A 17,983-nucleotide genomic window follows, 5' to 3' on the forward strand; every position below is an offset into this window, starting at 1 on the left:
GCTTCTCTTCATTAATAGAGTCTGAGGCTCCAAACTACAAACCTGAGCGGCGCATTCACTGTCAACGTACGAAATTAGGCCCACACCATTTTCTTCCTCTCACAGCAGCAGAACGGATTACCGCCCGAAGGCGAAGGAGGAGTGATAATGTCTTTGCCTGTCTGTCTGTGTGATTGTTTGTTCCAACGAACCACTGAAGATTTAAACGAATCTTTCAGAAAGTTATCACCAGACAAACACCTCAGGAGTCAGCCTGCTTTAAGATGGCCGCCACAGCTAAGCAAACCTAAAAAAACCACAAAAACTAGCTATAGCTAGTGACAGATGGTTAAAATGTGATGTGGTAGCAGCTGATACTTATCCCCAACATATATTCTAAACACCAACTGATCTGTTTTTTAAACTTAGGCCAATAAGAGATGGAATCAAGCCGGTTTGTCTGTTAGCAAAATATCTCATGAAGCACTAGCTGGATTTTAATGACACTCTCAAAGTAATAATCGGACAGACACCTACAACTGATTAAACTTTGGACTCAACCCAATCCAAGATGGCTGCCACAGCTAACTGGCTTTAGAAAGCACAAAGACGGCTACATCTCAGTCAGTTTTACAGACGTTGAGCTAAAATTTGGTGTGGTAGTAGCTGAGCATTGTCCCAAACATGTACTCTGAGCGCAACATCTTCGCTTAAAAGCTTGGCATGAACTGTTTGAGTCAACCCCGCTTGTCTGTTAGCAAAACATCACTTGAACCACTGGATGGATTTGAATGAAACTCCTGGAAATGAATCCTTCAGTACACATCTACAACTGGTCAGCTTTTGGAGTTGACCCAATACAAGATGGCCACCACAGCCAATCAACCTCAGCGAACACATAAATGGATATACCCTGCTGAATATTACAGATATTGAGCTAAGATTTGGCACGGTGATAGCTGAGAGTCATCCACAACACATACTTTAACTGCTGTTAGATCATGATAAATAATTCAGGAGACAGCCCATAATATTTGTCTCAAGGTTTGAGCAAAACAGCTGCTACTCTGTCATTTCTTAACATTAGATGATCTTAGTTTAAAAGGTGGTGGGTGACACACATTCTTTCAATGAACGCTAGGCTTTTATTTTGAATTTAAACAGGAAAACGACATTATTTCTTTCCCGTTTTGAGCATCTGTTGTCTCTTTACCTCAGACAGAAAGTTATCACTGAGTGAGCTATTTAAAATGACTGATGCGAGCCAGCCTCGGTCCTGATGACTCCTTTTGTATCCAAAGTCCTGCTATCACCGGTGGCAGACTCATATTGTTCAGCGCGATTAATCTGTTTGAGAAACACAATAATGATGTTGCCAACTGCTGCATGCGCTAATATTTTATTAATCAACTGCAATTAAGCAGCGCTGCCATGTCCTTAGGATGACTTTTCTTTCCCTTGCAGTGGAAAGCTGCAGCACTCCCAGCGAGCTCCCCAGATCACAGATGGGCTCAGACTGACATTAACTAGCAACAATGTGGGGAGATAACTGTCAGCCTCAAACCAAACGCCAGTGTGTTTTGGATGAGGCTGTTAAGTTTCCCTGCTTTATAAGTGACTTCAGCCAATAACAAATGCACTTTATAACTCCAGCTGGCTGATAAAACTCAGCGACGACTAGCAGGGATGCTGCCTGTGGATGACTGGAGATCATCACTACACAATAGTTTATAATCATCCTTGGATTATGCAAAGAGAAAACTCCTAGAGGTTAAACACCTTACTTTATATAAGAACAAATCTAAATTTTATGGTATTATTACTAAATAACGTTTGCAAACAGCATTTAAACATTGTAATGGCGACAATATTTTCATAATTGTCCAAAGAAATCAAAAGATAAGTGATCAAATGTTGGCATATAATGTTTTTGCCCGTCTGTGTGCATGTGTATTTGTCTGTTAGAACTACTGGACAGATTTTAATCAGACGCTCAGAAAGTAATCATTGTAATCATGAGTCAGTTTCACAGATACTGAACTAAAGATCGGTGTGGTAGTAGCTGACAGTCCTTCACAAAACCTCTCTCAAGATCTTGAAATACTGCATGAGATCCATCATGGTGGAAAAGTGTTAAAGCTCTATCAGGCAAAGAAGCAGCCAGATGTGAACACCATCCAGAAACTCTGCCATCTTCTCTAAACCAAAGAGGAGAACTGTTCTGAGGTCAGACGGGTCCAAACCATCCAGCCTGTTATCAAAGCCTGCCTCTCTGATGGTATGGGGTGCATTAGTGCCTCTGGCTTGGGCAGATTTACACATCTGGAAAGGCTCCATCAATGCAAATACAGGTTTCAGAACATCTGCTCCCATCTGGCAAAAAATTCAGCAAAGACAACCCAGGACTGTTGAACAGCTATAATCCTCTACAGACAGAATGGGACAACATTCCCTCCAAAACCTCCAGCAGCTGCTCTCCTCAGGTCCAGATGTTTACAGACTGATGGTAGAAGAAGAGGAGATGCTGCACAGAGGGAAATATCTGGAACTACTTTAAAGAGACGTGTTGATGCCACCAAATTAAAAATTACCTTAATTGTTTTTCCTAAAAATGGTGCAACTTCTTAGTTGAAGCATTTGATATGTTTACCATGTTCCATTGTTACAAAATATGGGTTTATGAGATTTTCAAATCATTGCATATTTTTAGGAAATGGGGTTGTAAACAAATGTCTGAGTTTCCTCCATTCATCCTGCAGTGAATCAGACCTTCTGAGAGGTGATTCTCCATTATTACGGTCTGCACAAAGATGTTTTCCTCCCCTCACCTCTTTGTTGTACAGTCACAGTTAAGATGGATTTGCTAAGCCCTTTAATTCATCCAAAGCCAAAGGAACACAAGGCCATTAACACAAATGTTATCCTCGAACCCCTCCCACTGGTGTAATGACATTCAGGCTTAATGGAGAACTCGGCAAAGGCGAACACTTCCCTACGAATGTTTTACAAAGTAATTCCACCCATATGAAGAAACTCAGAAAAAAATCTGTTGCCATTACCCTGCTGGTACTGCCAGAGCATCTGCACAGGAAACGTATTTAATATTCATGGGGCTTCCAACAAGCTGACATTAGCAGCAGAAGATAATCCCTCAAAGATTAAATTACATGTGGGCCGGAGTGTTTAGTGCTGCTATTGTTTTCATTAGTACAAAAAGGAATTGTACTCGACGATATTAAATTGTACTTTAGAGCAATGGCTTGACATCCATACACCCCCCACCACTCTAATAAAAACATAATGTCATTCAGGACCCATAATCTCCAAGCAGCAGGTTAGCGTTAAAGGTTTTTAACTACACTTAGTGATTCCCAAACATGCATTTGTGACATTAAAATAAATTTTGTGTAAGACATGGAAGCAGAAGGTGCACTAACGCTCCCTGGCTGCTTCAGACTGTTCACTCATCAATACTTTTGAGAAACAAAGATAATAATGCAACGTTTTACTGTGTGCTTGGACAATCCGCTGCTGCCTGATGCAAAAGGATTTTAGGGAAATGTCAACAGGTTGAAGAAAAGCAACATCTGCGAGCCCTGATTAATTATTGTTTGACAAATGTTACGCAAAACCTGCAAAGTTTGGGATTTTATTAAAACAGTTAGTTCCCAAAAAAAACCCAACCAGTTAGTTCAGATAAATAAGGTTAAAAACGGACATCGAACACCTCTAATCTTTAGTACTGTAAAATGGAGACTATAAAATGATTTAAGTTAGGTGCTGACTTCTGTTTTCTGCTACAAATTTTGGACCAGTGTGATTAAAAAAGGATAGACAGCAGGATAAATTCAAGAAATCCACATCATGCCATGGCAGCTGCCCCCACATTTATGTGATTCTTCAATTATAAATAAAACTTGGGATCTGCATCTAAACCTTGACCCCTCTTATTCCATCAGAGCTCCAGAAAATGTCACATTTTTTATGCGACTCACCTCAGACCCCTCGACTCTCAATATTCCAGAGGATGTCCATCCTGCACCTCTTCGGGATTTCTGACAAGCCGCTTCGTCGCCCCCATGTCAGCCTGGCGTGGCTTATCAAGCTGTTCCAACAACTGGAAGACATCACAAGTTAAACACTCATTATTTTAATTTGATGCTAATCATGTGTTAATGAGTATAATCCTCACAATGATTCAGGTAATTTGCTTAATGGCTGCCTAGAGTCCAGATCACAGCAATCAGTCACGTTTGATAAGACGTCTGTTGAGGGGCAGGCAGAGAAACTCGGTGGAGAAGAAGAGGACGGGGAACAGGTGAAGGCCAGCAGGCCCTGGGAGAGTCAAGACACGAGAGTTCAACAAGCCTCTCACCTTTGAGCTGTTCGTGTCCCGACTCTGCATCAACGCTTTGAGATTTCCCTTCATCATCCTGCACAGGTGCAAGGCGCTTAACATATTGAGAACGACTCAGAACAGAGGTGGGAGGTCGCGTGTCAAACAGGAAATGATTCACAACTGATGCCTTCAACCAAGAACTGAAGATCAACCGAATTCTGAGAAGTCTAATCAAACTTTCCTCAACCTTTGATCAATCACTGAAGTTTCACAAAAACTACTTTCTTTCTCTAAGCACATTTTGATTTAAAAAGTCCAGAGATAAACTATTCTTATTGGGAACTGTTTGGAAGGAGTTCAAGTATCTCTGGGTCTTGTGGAACGGAGACGGACAGCAGCTGCTGTGATGCAGCGCCGTCAGGGCGAAGAGGCAGCTGAGCTGAAAATGAAAAGCTGTCCGTTTACAAACTGATCAACATTCCAACCCTGATCTGTGGTCATGAGGTGGGAGTAATGTCTGAAAAACACAAGACGAAAAGAGCTTCCTCTGCAGAGTGACTGGACTCGACCTGAAGGTAGCATCCAACAGAGATGCGACTACAAACTGTGAGGAAATAAGTTCATTTTTAGCAGAAGTGAAGCAACTAGCCAGACGTGAGGCCCTGTTTTAACCAGTCAGTTTTAGGAAAATCAAGGTTATTTAGAGACTCCTCCATGAATGTTGTGTGTAGTCACCAACCATCGAGGCCCAGTGATGTATTACCAGGAGAGATGGGGCAAGGAGTAGGGACAGGCGGTGATTTTCTAATGTCTGAAGTCGTTAAAATGGATGATTTTGAAGACTGTCATGACTATCATGGCCGTCATTTGGCGCAATCACAGTTGGGGTGCTTGGTTGTTGTTGTTTTTTTTGACATAAAGCTTACTGCCCATCCCTTCCCCCCCAAAAAGAAAACAACTGAGTGCCCCAGCATCTTTCTGCCATTGCAGTTTATTTTGAAAGGGTTATTAAGTGGAAACTATGGTTGTGGGTGAGCTCCGCTTTACTGACAGAATAAGTGACTTATTTTCCGTGCTGCAGGACTTTGGCCAAGTAAAGCAACTTTTACTTCAACGGGGTGGACGGTCAATTTTCAGTAAAAACACGAAACAGGAACAATTCTAAAACATAAAGCAGCAGCTGAGATTAGCGCTCGTTAAGATGCTTTTGAAACGTTTGGTATGCTGACACTTGTGCTAAATATCAATTAGCCCTACATGAGAAATATGAATACTGCGAGCTGGCTATTCAAGGGAAAATTTAATATTTACGAGATGAATTTGAATATTTTTATGCTGAATTTTCTGTAATGTCTCTTACTTGTTGAAGGAAAAATAGCTGATGCAAACGATAAGGTAGATGGTTCAAGTCAAACTCACTCTAACAACCCGTTTTAGCGAGTGTTGAACAGATAAACTGTTGGGATCCCAGGATTACAGATGGACGTTGGGTGGAAGGACGGATTGTAAGGCAGACCCGTCCATCCTGAGGAATAAATGAGTGAGTCTGAGTAAGATCAAGCAGGGGGATGCTACGCCCCTGATGAATGGCTACAGCATAATGACCTGTGAGAGCTAACAAATATAAATTGTTTTCTCCTGCATTTTTACTGTCGGCAAAACAAATGCTCATTAGGCTTTTATGAGGGATTGTGTGAATAATAAATAGATCCTAATTACCCCTATCACAAATGCAAATGTGGGAATTTAAAGCAACAGTACTAAAAACCATAGAGCGCTTAGTTTAAATTATATTTACAGTAGCTGAGTTATGGATCCATTAAAGGTTTAGATGCATTTTATGATACGTTGCTTTATTTTACATAAATTTATTCACTGGGTCTTCTTTAGTCCAATCTGTTCCTTTAAGATGAGGCATTTTATCTAATTTTATCTTTCCTTCAATTTTGGTTTTAGTAGTTTAATAGTCATGAGGAATAGGTCTGATCAAAGTAAATTTATTATTGAAGGATTCATTTTGTGATTCTTGCACACAACCTGCCCCAAATTTATGGAACATATTTGCACATTGTTCACCAGGAAAACAAACATTAGATGATGATATTTCCCCGGAACAATGACCGTTATGCAAATCTGTACGATCGTTCGCATTTCTACAAAGTGCATTTGTCACCTAAATCAGAGGATAACCTATATTTTACACGTTAATCTGCTCTAAAGCTTGTCAGATGCCTTTACAGGGGGCCTGAGCCATTGTTCAAACAGGAGGCTTAAGCATGTTTCGCTGGACTTATGAGTCAGCCCGGTTTGCCCTCTGACCGTGCTGCCGCCACATTTCACCCGAACTGCTGCGGCGTTACTAAGCCCAAACTTTCTGGAGTGTTCACCTCCCACCAACACATAAATGCACACGTGCATGGTGCAACCCTGAGGTGGGCTTTAATGACAAAACAAACATGGATGGAGCCGAACATCCATGGTGGGTCCAGTATTCACAACATTTCAATTTCTACTCAGAACAAACTTAGTTCTGTTTGTGTTCTGAGAATTATTAGTCAAACAGATTAATTAAATAAGAAATTATGAATATTGTTCCAGGAGAAACATGAGGCATTATTATTGTTGTAGAAAATCTGTGATCAGTTCATTTTCTTTCCCTTCTTTAGTAGTTTGGAAGAAGGTTTCTAAACTATCTTTTTTTTTTATTTACATGGACACTTTTCAGTAGGCCAAAGTTTCTGGAACAAAAGTTCTTTATTTAATTGGACTTTTGTATATTTTCTATATTCGGCTTTTCATCAGCTGTAAGCCGTAATCAACTAAATTAAAAAAAATAAAAAGTTGATATGAATAAATCACTGTGTGGAATGAATCTCTGAGTTTGACTTTTTGTATTGAATTAGTGAAATGAATTGACTTTTTGATATTTTAATTTACTGAGATGTAACTGAATATAATTTCTCCCCCTTTCAACCTTTTAACCAAAGACTTATATTATGAAATTTAAACTTTTAAGAAACCGTCTTCAGATAGAAATTTAAAATTTTCCATTCAGGTTTCATTTAGTTTTAGGCACATCTGATTGTCTGACCTTTGTCTGACAATCAGGAGCTGCAGGTTAAGCGACCCTAAGCAGTTGAAAAATTAAATAATAAAACAAAAGACAAACTTATATTTGTGTCTCATAGTATCAATAGGCAACATATTTATAACCAACCAGAAATCATTGATAAAAGAGGGCTACCTTTAACAGCAGACAGTGAAAATCTGTCTCAGAGAAGTGATGCATGGCGCCTCCCTCCCTCCCTCTCCTCGTGTTATTTAATTCACTCCGTCCAACAACAAAACGCTTCACTTTGACTCGTGGATTACAACCAAAAGGTAGATCAGCACCACGACTTTAATTTCTGTTATTGTTTGACAGGCTTAACTGTACCGTAACTGTGTGTGGATTAGATCTGCCACATCCATTAGATGGATTAGGATTAATCCCAATACATTTCAGTCGTCGCACCCCAATACTGGGAATTACATATGGAAGCACAATTCAAGTAATGAGCACACGCCGGCGGACATGACGCAACACAACGACCAGTGCTTTATGAGATATTTTGATAACAGACAATTACATGATTATGGCAGCGAGGAATACAAATAAAACCCACCTGACACGTCACCTCAGAACTTTAAGATATCAACTCATGAAATGCAGGAAGACGTTAAAGCCAAAAAGTCTGAATCTTGGCCTGAGCTGCTTCAGTTCGGTCAGTGGTTTATGCATTTCTCCCATAAATCCCAACAGCAGCATTTAAAACAAAACAAGAAAAAAATGCTGAACTTCTCCTTTAATTACTGATCTTATTTTGCATCCAGGGCAGATATATACAAACACACAGGGAAAAAAAAGCAATTAAGCAAAGGTCAAAAATCATCATGAGGTAATGAGATGTATAGCTCAAGAAATTGACATTTCACATTAACTGTAGGATGGATGGATGGATTCTGAGGAAAACCAAGACAATTTGGCTACTTGATTACTGCAGTTAGTTGTTGTTTTTTAAGTTTTAGGTTTGCTCAGACTTAGACACTGTCAAACATGTTTGTACCTTATTTGAGAGAGAAAACTCCACAAAGGTCACTGAAATAACCTGAAATGGACTAAAAATCAACTAATGAAAATCAGTCACTGCATTAGATTTTTGGTTAAAGAAAAGCTCATGAAACTGGTCTTGATAAAAAGGACTGTACCTTAACATTTTGTTGCTCATCTTTTTGAGTCAACCAAGTGATTTCTGTCCCTCAGAGACATCTGCACCTGTCCACAGGTGTCCTCAGGTGTCTTGGTCCACTCCTCCAGCTGTATCAGGTCTGATGGGTTCCTTCTCCAGATGTTTCAGCTCCTTCCACAGATGTTCAGCAGGATTTAGATCAGGACTCAGAAGGCCTCTTCAGAACGGTCCAATGTTTGGTTCTGACCCGTTCTTGGTGTTTTGGATCATTATCCTGTTGGACCCATGAGCTGAGACTGAGACCGAGCTTTCTGACTCTGAGCAGCACATCTGGCTCCAGAAGGTCTTGCTAGTCTTGAGGTTTCATTGGACCCTGAACAGATTCAGACCCAGAACAGAACCGAGCCTCCTTCATGTCCCCCTGTAGGTTCAGGGTTCTGGTCTTTGGTTCATGTTTGGGTCTGTGGACACAGAGCTGATGGGACTTGTTGGCAAAAAGCTCCAGTTTTGTCTCATCTGTCCAAAGGACATTCTCGCAGAAGTTTTGTGTCTTCTCAATATGAATTTTGGTCAATTCTAGTCTAGCTTTTTATGATTTGGTGTCCTCCTCAGTCATCTTCCAATGAGTCCACTTTGGATCAAACAGACCGATGGTGCGATCTGACACTGATGACCCTTGACCTTTAATCTCTCTGGAAGTTGTTCTGGGCTCTTTGGTTACCATTTGTATGATCCGTCTCTTCAGTTTGTCTTCAGTTGTCCTCTTATGGACACATCCAGGGAGGTTGTCCTCAGTCCTGTGGATCTTCTGTAGTCTCAGGGACATCCAGCTGCTTGGAGACGGTCTTCTAGTCTTTACCTTCAACCTGCTGCTCAATCATTGTCTTTCTGAGCTCCTGAGACAACTCTGTCCTCAGATTCCTGTCCTCCATGTTCAGTGTGGTACACACCATGATACCAAACAGCCCTGTGACTACCTGCCACCCTTTAAACAGACAGACTGACTGATTCCAGGACTGAGGACACCTGTGATGCTGATTACAGGACACACTTTAACATGTCTCTGTGGACAAATTTTTAATCTTTTCTAGGGGTAACATCCTTTTTGTCAAAGTTAATTTCATCTGTTTGTTTTTATTACAATAATTCTGTCGAGCCAAAGTTCAGAAGCAGTGATTGATTTTCATTAGTTGAATTTTAGTAATTTTGGTTTTAATACTTGGGTCATTTCAGTGACCTTTGTGGGGGTTTTTTTCTTTAATAAAAGGATACCAACAAATGTATTCACATCTGTACATTTAGCCCATATAAAAGCTTTTAATATGGTTGAATTTCTAAAACCAAAGCATCAGAAAACTCAGAAATTCTCCTCAGAAATGATCTTTAGGTTGCGACTCTCAGGTCCCTGCAGGAAATGCTCCGGAGCCTCTGCCTCTCTGATCACTGGCCTGATTAATGGGGTCCTGAATTGGAAACTTAATTGGATGTGGTTACAATTATAAAGCCGTGCTCTCCTCGGAGCAGAAACTCTCACTGTCGGATGGCACCGGCGGGGGAACAAGACATCAGCAGGGGAAACATGTTCTGTCACACCACCCCCACATTATTCCAACAGACAGGGATGTGAGGTGTGTCGGATCGGTGTCGCCCACAGTGGAGCAGTTAAAGCACAAAGACTGCTCCGACTGTGGAAACCACTGACCTCCATGATTGTCTCCAGTGACTGCCCATTTTAATACAAATAACTGCTTTAGTTCGTTGATTTTTATGTATTTTGCAGAGCGTTTTTGTTGCTGCTGAGGTGTAAACTCCTACAATATGGCAGCACGCAGAAACATCAATTTTGCCCAACTAAATCTATCCAGAAAAGCTCTTCCCTGCATGTCTGCACACATCACACCTGGGACACAGTTTTATAGTGAGTTACTGAGAAGCTGTTATGTTGTGTGCTCAGAAGAAACTGAAACAGAGCTCATACCAACATTCAATCTTTAGTTTCTTCCCCTAAAATGTCTCCTGTCTTTCAGTGTTGGGTACATTTGATTATCTACTCAAATCTTCCAGCAGATAACCCCTCTTAGACCTAAATAACTTCCTCATACACTCCGCTCTATAACCCCCGCCAGGCCATCAGAGGTTGAGGGAGCCCTCTTCTGGGCAGAACCAGGAGTACATCATCACTGTACACCATCATGGTCCGGTCTCATCAGCAGAATGGAGAAAAGGTCCTTTAATGACTGAGGAAAACATCCTCCCAGTTCTATTATAAACACGAGTTCTGTTTATAAGCTCTGAAATACAAATGTTACATTTTTATTTTTCCTTTTTGCAGAAAACAATTCATTCATGTCATGTTTTTACACTTCTGTTGGAAGGATTAAAAAAAAGTCAGTGTACTGAAGTGAATTAAAAAGTTATTTTATCTTTTTTAAACCTTTTACTGTTAATTTATTCTTTTCTAAATAGACAAATGAGCTAATAGCATGGTTTCGCTGATATTATCACGTTTTATTAATCTATGTTTAAAAAAAAACTACAGACTGCATTAATATTTCCAAAAACGCAAGTAAAAGAATGTTTTTTTTAATTTCTGATCACAGCTGGTAACTAAAAAATGTTTTTTTTTTTCTGCTGAATACAACGTTAATCCTGAAAGCTGAATAACTGCTGAAATTTGCTCAAGAAGCTGAAGCTGGGGTTTTAAAGCTAAAAGAAGCAGAAAATAAAGGAATAAAATACGAGCTAGAAGTAGCATCAGAAAACAAAAATAGAGCCAGTCTGCTGAAGCAGATACCAAAGAGAATATGTCTGAAGTTAGGGAGATATAAATGTATTTCTGTGAAGAAAATGTATTGTAATTAAAGTTATTTTGAAAAGCATAAAGGTTAGAAATAAAAGTCACAGCAGCCATCTGCTTAATGAGCTGAACGTTTTGATATATGAACGGCTAAAATATCAAAGTATGCAGAAGTAAAAAACATACAATAAATTAAAAAAAAAACTGTATTAACGTGTTTAGAAGCACTGCTCCAGCTTTCAGAGGAAACTGTTTTAATGTAACTAATCTGTTTGCTCAGAACTGGGAGGTTAGGGATGCCATTACATTAGCGTTCACATGGCGGACGCTCAGAGAGCCTCTGATGTCAGCGGGCGCGACATCAGGCAGCAGCACAAGTGTGCATGTGTTGCTGTGTTTACATGCACATGAACGCATGCATGCACATATGTGTGCAAATGCATTCCCAAGAGATTTTTCTGACCAGGCTCGTGGCTAGTTTGCCATGCTGATCTCTCCTTCTGCCCCCCCCCCNTGACAAGCCCGGCTGATAGAGAACGTTTCATTTCCTGCCCTGCATCAGCACCGCGGCTGCTCCGCATGAACGCACCATCCATCAGAGCAGACGACAAGGGGAAAAGATCCTGGAGCAGCCGAGCCGTGCAACACTCGAAGTGAGACACGAAACCAACGGGCCAAACACGAAGACAGAGCAGGAGCTAACATATGTGCACGTCACAAAGTCATGTCCTATTTAGGTGACTATTATTAGAGTGGGTCACCATCTGCATATGGCGATGAAGCAACAGGGGAGGGCACTCGGGAAGATTAGGCTCGAAAACAAACAGAGCATTCTAATGCTAGCTGGTTAGCGTACAAAACTAACATATGCTGAGTGCTTCACTTTCATACAAAGCTATAAACTAATACAGATTTGCTGCATGGATTAACTCATCAACAAGGTGCTGAATGATCACCAAATACTCTGCTCCTGTTCAGTAAAAAAACATTTCTAACCAAGGTTATTAACTTAAACGCAAAAATTTAGAGAGAGCCAAGTCTTCTCTGAGGTACACATCAGAAAAGGTTTGAGAACCACTGAACTAAAGTCTTAATGATCGTCCTCATTATTGAAAAATTGGTCCCGGGTGAAAACAAAAAGTTCATGATTTAGGAGTGTTTATGAGAAGTCAGTATCTTACCTGAGATAGGCAAAAATCTCAGTTCAGAGAATCAGGCAGAAATTCTCAGGGGTGAATTACCAGCTACTCACAAAACACACAATACATCCTGTAGCTCAGGGGTTTTAGGTTTTTCTGCTCCAACACACCTGATTCACATGGTTTACCTAATCACCAAATTATCAGGTTTTCCAGAAGCACGTCCACAAGTCATTCATTTAAAGCAGGTGTTTTAAAGCAGGAACATCTAAAATATGCAAGAGATCGGCCTTTAAGGAACAGAGTTTGTAGCTGATCAGCTAAATCCATACATCTCATCTCCACAGAAGAAAAAAAGTCATTTTTATTTTGGAATAACTAAGTTTTTTTCCCCATTTTGTAGATGTTTTATGCATCTAGCCTTGGAATATCAAGTCTCAGCTAATCAGAGGGGAGATAATGTAGTTAAAATTTATACAATCATGTGGACATCATGGCTGTTCCGTGGAGAAAACAGTTTTAAGTGATACAATTTTCTAATATCAAAGCTATAAAGGTGCAAAAAATATCATTTTAATTTTTGCTTTTTTAATTGCATGAAACTACTCTTGAACGTGACCTGATCCCCATGGAGTTCTCCAAATTGAGATACCTCTGATTTCTGTTGCAGGTAAGATACTGACTGCTCACAGCCCCAGTAAAATGAGACAATACCATATATATCTAACAGCTTCAATAATAAAATGTTACACTGCAAGTTCAAGTGACCAAAAATAATAAAAAACAGAAAATATTCCACTCAGTTAGTGTTTAAAAGAGTTGGATTTAATATAAAAACCATTCTTGATTAAATTCAGAATGCATGAACTCAGACAAACTGCGTGCTGCAGCAGGCAGCGTTTAAAACAGCAGAAAAACTCCTGTTGGACCTCTCCGGTGCCTCCAGTGTGCAGCTCACAGTTCTTAGAGCTAATGTCACCTTGCTATATAGACACATATTGCACAGTGTGAGAGCGACTGGTTTTCAGCCCACACAAACAAAGCAGATGTTGTGGGTGTCAGGGGTCGATGTGCAAGCTGCACGGGCTTTAATCAACTATTTAAACAGCTGAGCGCTACGTCATTATAAACACAGATTAACAGGGACTTTCAACTCCCTCTGGTGCAACATTTTTCCTTCAATTCATGACTTTATTTGTGCTGTGTGATATTTCATCTCCATAACGTGACCACATTATGTCCTTTTTATCTTTGAGCGACTTCATGTTTATACAGCTTCGCAGTACATCATATCCGCTGTCTGTGCTCCATCCTTTGATGAAACGTGCTGCACAAGCTCTAAAACCAGTGGTGTTTCCTTTATTTTTGGTCTGACGCTTCATTTGGCCTCTACTTCATCGGGTTTTAAAGCTCACACTGTTATGGGACAAAACTAGACAAGAGTGTAAAGAAAACCTTAAAGAACCACTGATTAAGATCCTGTTCAAAAACTGCAGGAACATCTGGCTTCTCGTAGAAAAAGTTTGAAATAACTAGAAAAATAGCATCTTCTGCAAAAATGCAGTAACGCTGAGTGCAGAATAACTGCTGAAATTTGCTAAAGAATGAATTATTAAAAGTATTAAACTAGTAGAACATAAAGCTATAATGAGCTAAAACCTACATAACTGGAGTTGTGACACTAATGTTACCCTTTGTTGGTTTTCCTGTACATTTATTTGCATTTTATCTTCTTTGTGCTGTTTTAGACATTCATCTATCATTCAGCAGATGGATGGTTTGACTTCAAGTTTTTGTAATTTATATACTTTTTAAATAAATATTTTCCTCATAGATCTACACAGACCTCTTCCGTTCCTTTAAAACATTCTCTTAGAAATCAGCTTCAGCAGACTTGCTCTATTTTGTCTATTTTTAATGCTACTTTTTGTCTTCTAGCTTTTAGCTAGCATTTTGCTTTTTTAGCATCAGCTTCTTCAGCAATTTTCAGCATTTTTATATAAACTGCTATTTCTCCAGTTACTTTCCAAACATAATTTATCAAAAGCATGTGTTCAAACATGTCCAAGCCCAGAGCAGGAGCAGATCCAGGTAACTTCTGAGTGAGTCCGGAGTCTCCTACAGGGACGGCGGCGGCTTCCCTCCTCGCTCTGAACAACAGAAGAGTGTGTCGGAGGTGGAGAGGACGTCAGAGAAGTCAGACAGATAGAGAGTAAAAGGAGAGAGGGGCCGAGTGCCCGAGGGTGTTGCAGTCAGTTTGTCAGAGAAACTTAACGGCCACCAGAGCTTCAACCTGCGTCACTTTGAATTCCTGGCCTCTCCACATGATAACCCCCTCCTCCCCAAACACCCGTCCTGCCCGCCTGGAGTTAGAAAAGAGCCGCCCTGGCCGAGAAGTGAGGCTGGCTGTAACAGCATGTAGGCCCCGACAAATGATTGATTCCCTCCTAATTCCCACAAATAGGACAGAACGTAGAAAGAGGAGGACGGGCTGAAGAAACTGAGTGGTGGTGATGGTGGTGGATTTGATGGGTGGGGGTGGGGGGGTAGAAGCCGGAGAGGGATGGGAAACAATAACTAGGCCACCCTGTGTCAGGTAAACTTTGGGCTTGTAGCTAACTGGACGTGTCAGGGAGGCTAAATGTTGAGCTGTCATCACCAAACAATGGGATTAAAGATGAGGCCTAAAATCTGATGTCAGCATCATGCCAGGCATGACGGGTGGAGGTTAGAGGGATGGGGGAAATAATCTCTTCTTTTATTTTTCTTTAAGTTATACCTCATATAAAACCTGTAATATTTCAGAGTGACACTAATTCAAGATGGCCTCCACAGCCAATCGACCTTAGCAAACAAACAATGACTGTAACAGTCAATTTTACATATACTGGGGTAGAATTTGGCATGGTAGCAGCTGAGTCATCCCAAACACAGCGTTAAGAGATGACAAAAGATCTTTGTTTTGAACTTTATAATGCAAGGCGGCAGGTGATATGCATTCCTTTAAGGAGTGCTAGTTTTGTTTTGTGAGCTGAAATTCAGAGTCTGGAGTACGTTATGTTCATGGAGGCATTAAAGGTACTCAATGTAGCATCATGAAGACCAGTCTAAATGAAGCAGAAACAAAATCTGCGCAAAACGTTTTCTAATATTGATGATTAATGTGCCCTTAACCTAAACATCTGTACGCCTGCAACACTGCTTATTTACCTTACTGTGTGATTACAGCAAACATAAATCATTTGGGCCTCTTCGGTCTAGGTTTTGTCTCAGCAGCAATTATCAGCAAATCTGCAGCATGTTAATTTATTAATGTATGCCCAACATTTAAACCCAAACAAAACAGTAGAACAATTCTACATGAAGTCTACTTTCATAAGTCAATTCAGAGTTTCTTTTAAGTGCACTTAAGTTCAAATGTTATATGGGGGTGTGTGATATGGTTGATACCCGCGTAGCGTATTAAGCTACAATCCCTCAACTTACCTATTAGAATAATGACTGTTGCAGCTCCAGGTGTAGTTTCATGGAGGACATGGATCTAGACTCTGCCCCACCAATGGGATTTCCTCTCTCAGCCTCAACTACAATAAAAAAAAATTAAAAAACAACTTGCACATTGCAGGGAAAATCTCTTAATATTGAACAACATTCTTATCACAAAGAGACCACATTTTTTTCACAATGTGTAAATGAACTGATTCAACTAATAACACTGAATCTTCTGTTATTTAACAGCTGAACAGGTCATTACACACACATTCTAATAAATTTACTCTTTCTGATCATTTGGACACATTGCCTTAAGATATCCTGCTACAACAACTGTCTGTAACAACAATCAGGTACGTGAGAGTCAGATTGACCTAGTTTCTGTGTTCTCGCAAATCGTGGACGGTGGATATTTCCATCCAATCTCCCGAAAGTTGCGTATTGTGATGTAGAGCACTAATCTAGCTGCATACGCCATTTTGAATCAATTTTCTACACGGTCTAGAAGCAAACAAACTTTATCAACAACATTTTTCAGCAATAAATTCCACCAAAACCCACTGCCATTTTTGTATAGGGGAAGTAAAAAGTTCATTTCTTCATTTATTAAGTTGTTCTTTATGATCTCGTCTATATTCACTGTAACCTACAAGGGATTTTATAGACTAGCAGATAGTTTTCTGGGCGAGCAAACATAGGACTCAATCAGCATAATGCCAGAAATTCATTGGACAACATCTAAGTGCTGATTACTTCTTATCTATTTAATTAGATTTTTTTTGTCTAAATAAACATTTTATAATCAAATGAAAGCCCTGCCTTTTCCTACCTTTTATGAGCTTTCCATTGATACCTTATTATAAATTGGACCACAGACTAATACATTATGAATGCTTTTGGAATATGAAATTTAAAACTGTAAAAGCAGTTTTGTATTGTTTTAACATGTAAAAAAGTGCTTGTTTTGAAAGTTTTAAAGTCCATAACTCCTGTAGTTTTTGTCCTATTAGGATGATCTTGGTGTCAAACTAAAAGGTATTTTTAAATTTACCCAGTTTGCTCAAACTTTATTTTATTTTTGTCACAAACCAAATAACAGTGAACATAATATGCTGTTTAAACATCAGAGCATATTAACGTACTAACTTCATAAACCAAAATGAATCATCTTCAAACATTCAACAATTACCTCCGATTGGTTTTAAACATTCACAAAAGCAAAAATAATTATGTAAAAGAACAGTAATCCGATATTAGCATTAGCATATTAGCACGGGGCTAATCGCTACCTTAACATGCTACAAACTCACCGGAGATTCACAGCCTAAATAAAAACTCATTCGTCCAAAAAGCGATTCTTCAAGGTTTTCCACAAAATATAAAACCAAAATAAGAAAATAAAGATGAATAAACCTTTTGTGACGGTGTTTGTTAGAAAGTGGAACTGCGCACCAGGTTTATCATTTCTCCCTCTTTTCCCTCCTTGTTCTTCTTCACGGCCATCGCACCGGAAACTTAACAACCTCCTTCCGCCCCCTAGTGGCGCTTTTAGAAAATAGCTCAGATTCATTTGTTGAATTTATTTGAGTTACGAGCTACATTTGCGACCAGCTGCCAACTGATGAGGTATTGGTACACATTTAAAGCTTAGATCTGTTGAGTAAAACACGCAAATAAAAGTGCTTTGTTTACATTAAGTGCGTACCCACGCTTTAGAATTGCTTACCAATAAATCTGGAGAACTACTGAAGTAAACTGTTTCAAACTGCACCATTTAGGTTGTTCTGTCTGATTTCATGGTTTGCAATGAATACCTTTAAATGTGAGGAGTTTTTCCATCTTTCAACAGAGTTAGAGAACAATGTTGCTTTAACTTGGCTTTTAATGATTTCGATTTATACTTTTATTTTGCGTTTACCTGCCATGGACTAAAGGATGAAAATATCTCACTTTTGTGTACAATAATGTGGTGATAGATGTGTGTTGTCCCTTTAAATTCAAGTGAAAC

At 39.7% G+C, this 17,983-nt stretch overlaps 1 long non-coding RNA gene across 1 annotated transcript in view; it reads right to left on the reverse strand.

Annotated features, from left to right (window-relative positions):
- Positions 1 to 17,448, reverse strand: part of LOC119617512 — a 78,179-nt gene extending 60,731 nt beyond the window's left edge. The window contains exons 1-3 of the long non-coding RNA XR_005233833.1: positions 17,286 to 17,448; positions 15,970 to 16,067; positions 3,975 to 4,096 (exon numbers count right to left, since the gene is read on the reverse strand). This is a non-coding gene — a long non-coding RNA (uncharacterized LOC119617512). The remainder of the gene's footprint in view (positions 1 to 3,974; positions 4,097 to 15,969; positions 16,068 to 17,285) is intronic.
- Positions 17,449 to 17,983: the final 535 nt, after the last annotated feature.

The sequence above is a fragment of the Kryptolebias marmoratus genome, linkage group LG1 (genome assembly GCF_001649575.2).
Source record: "Kryptolebias marmoratus isolate JLee-2015 linkage group LG1, ASM164957v2, whole genome shotgun sequence".
Lineage (NCBI taxonomy): Eukaryota > Metazoa > Chordata > Actinopteri > Cyprinodontiformes > Rivulidae > Kryptolebias > Kryptolebias marmoratus.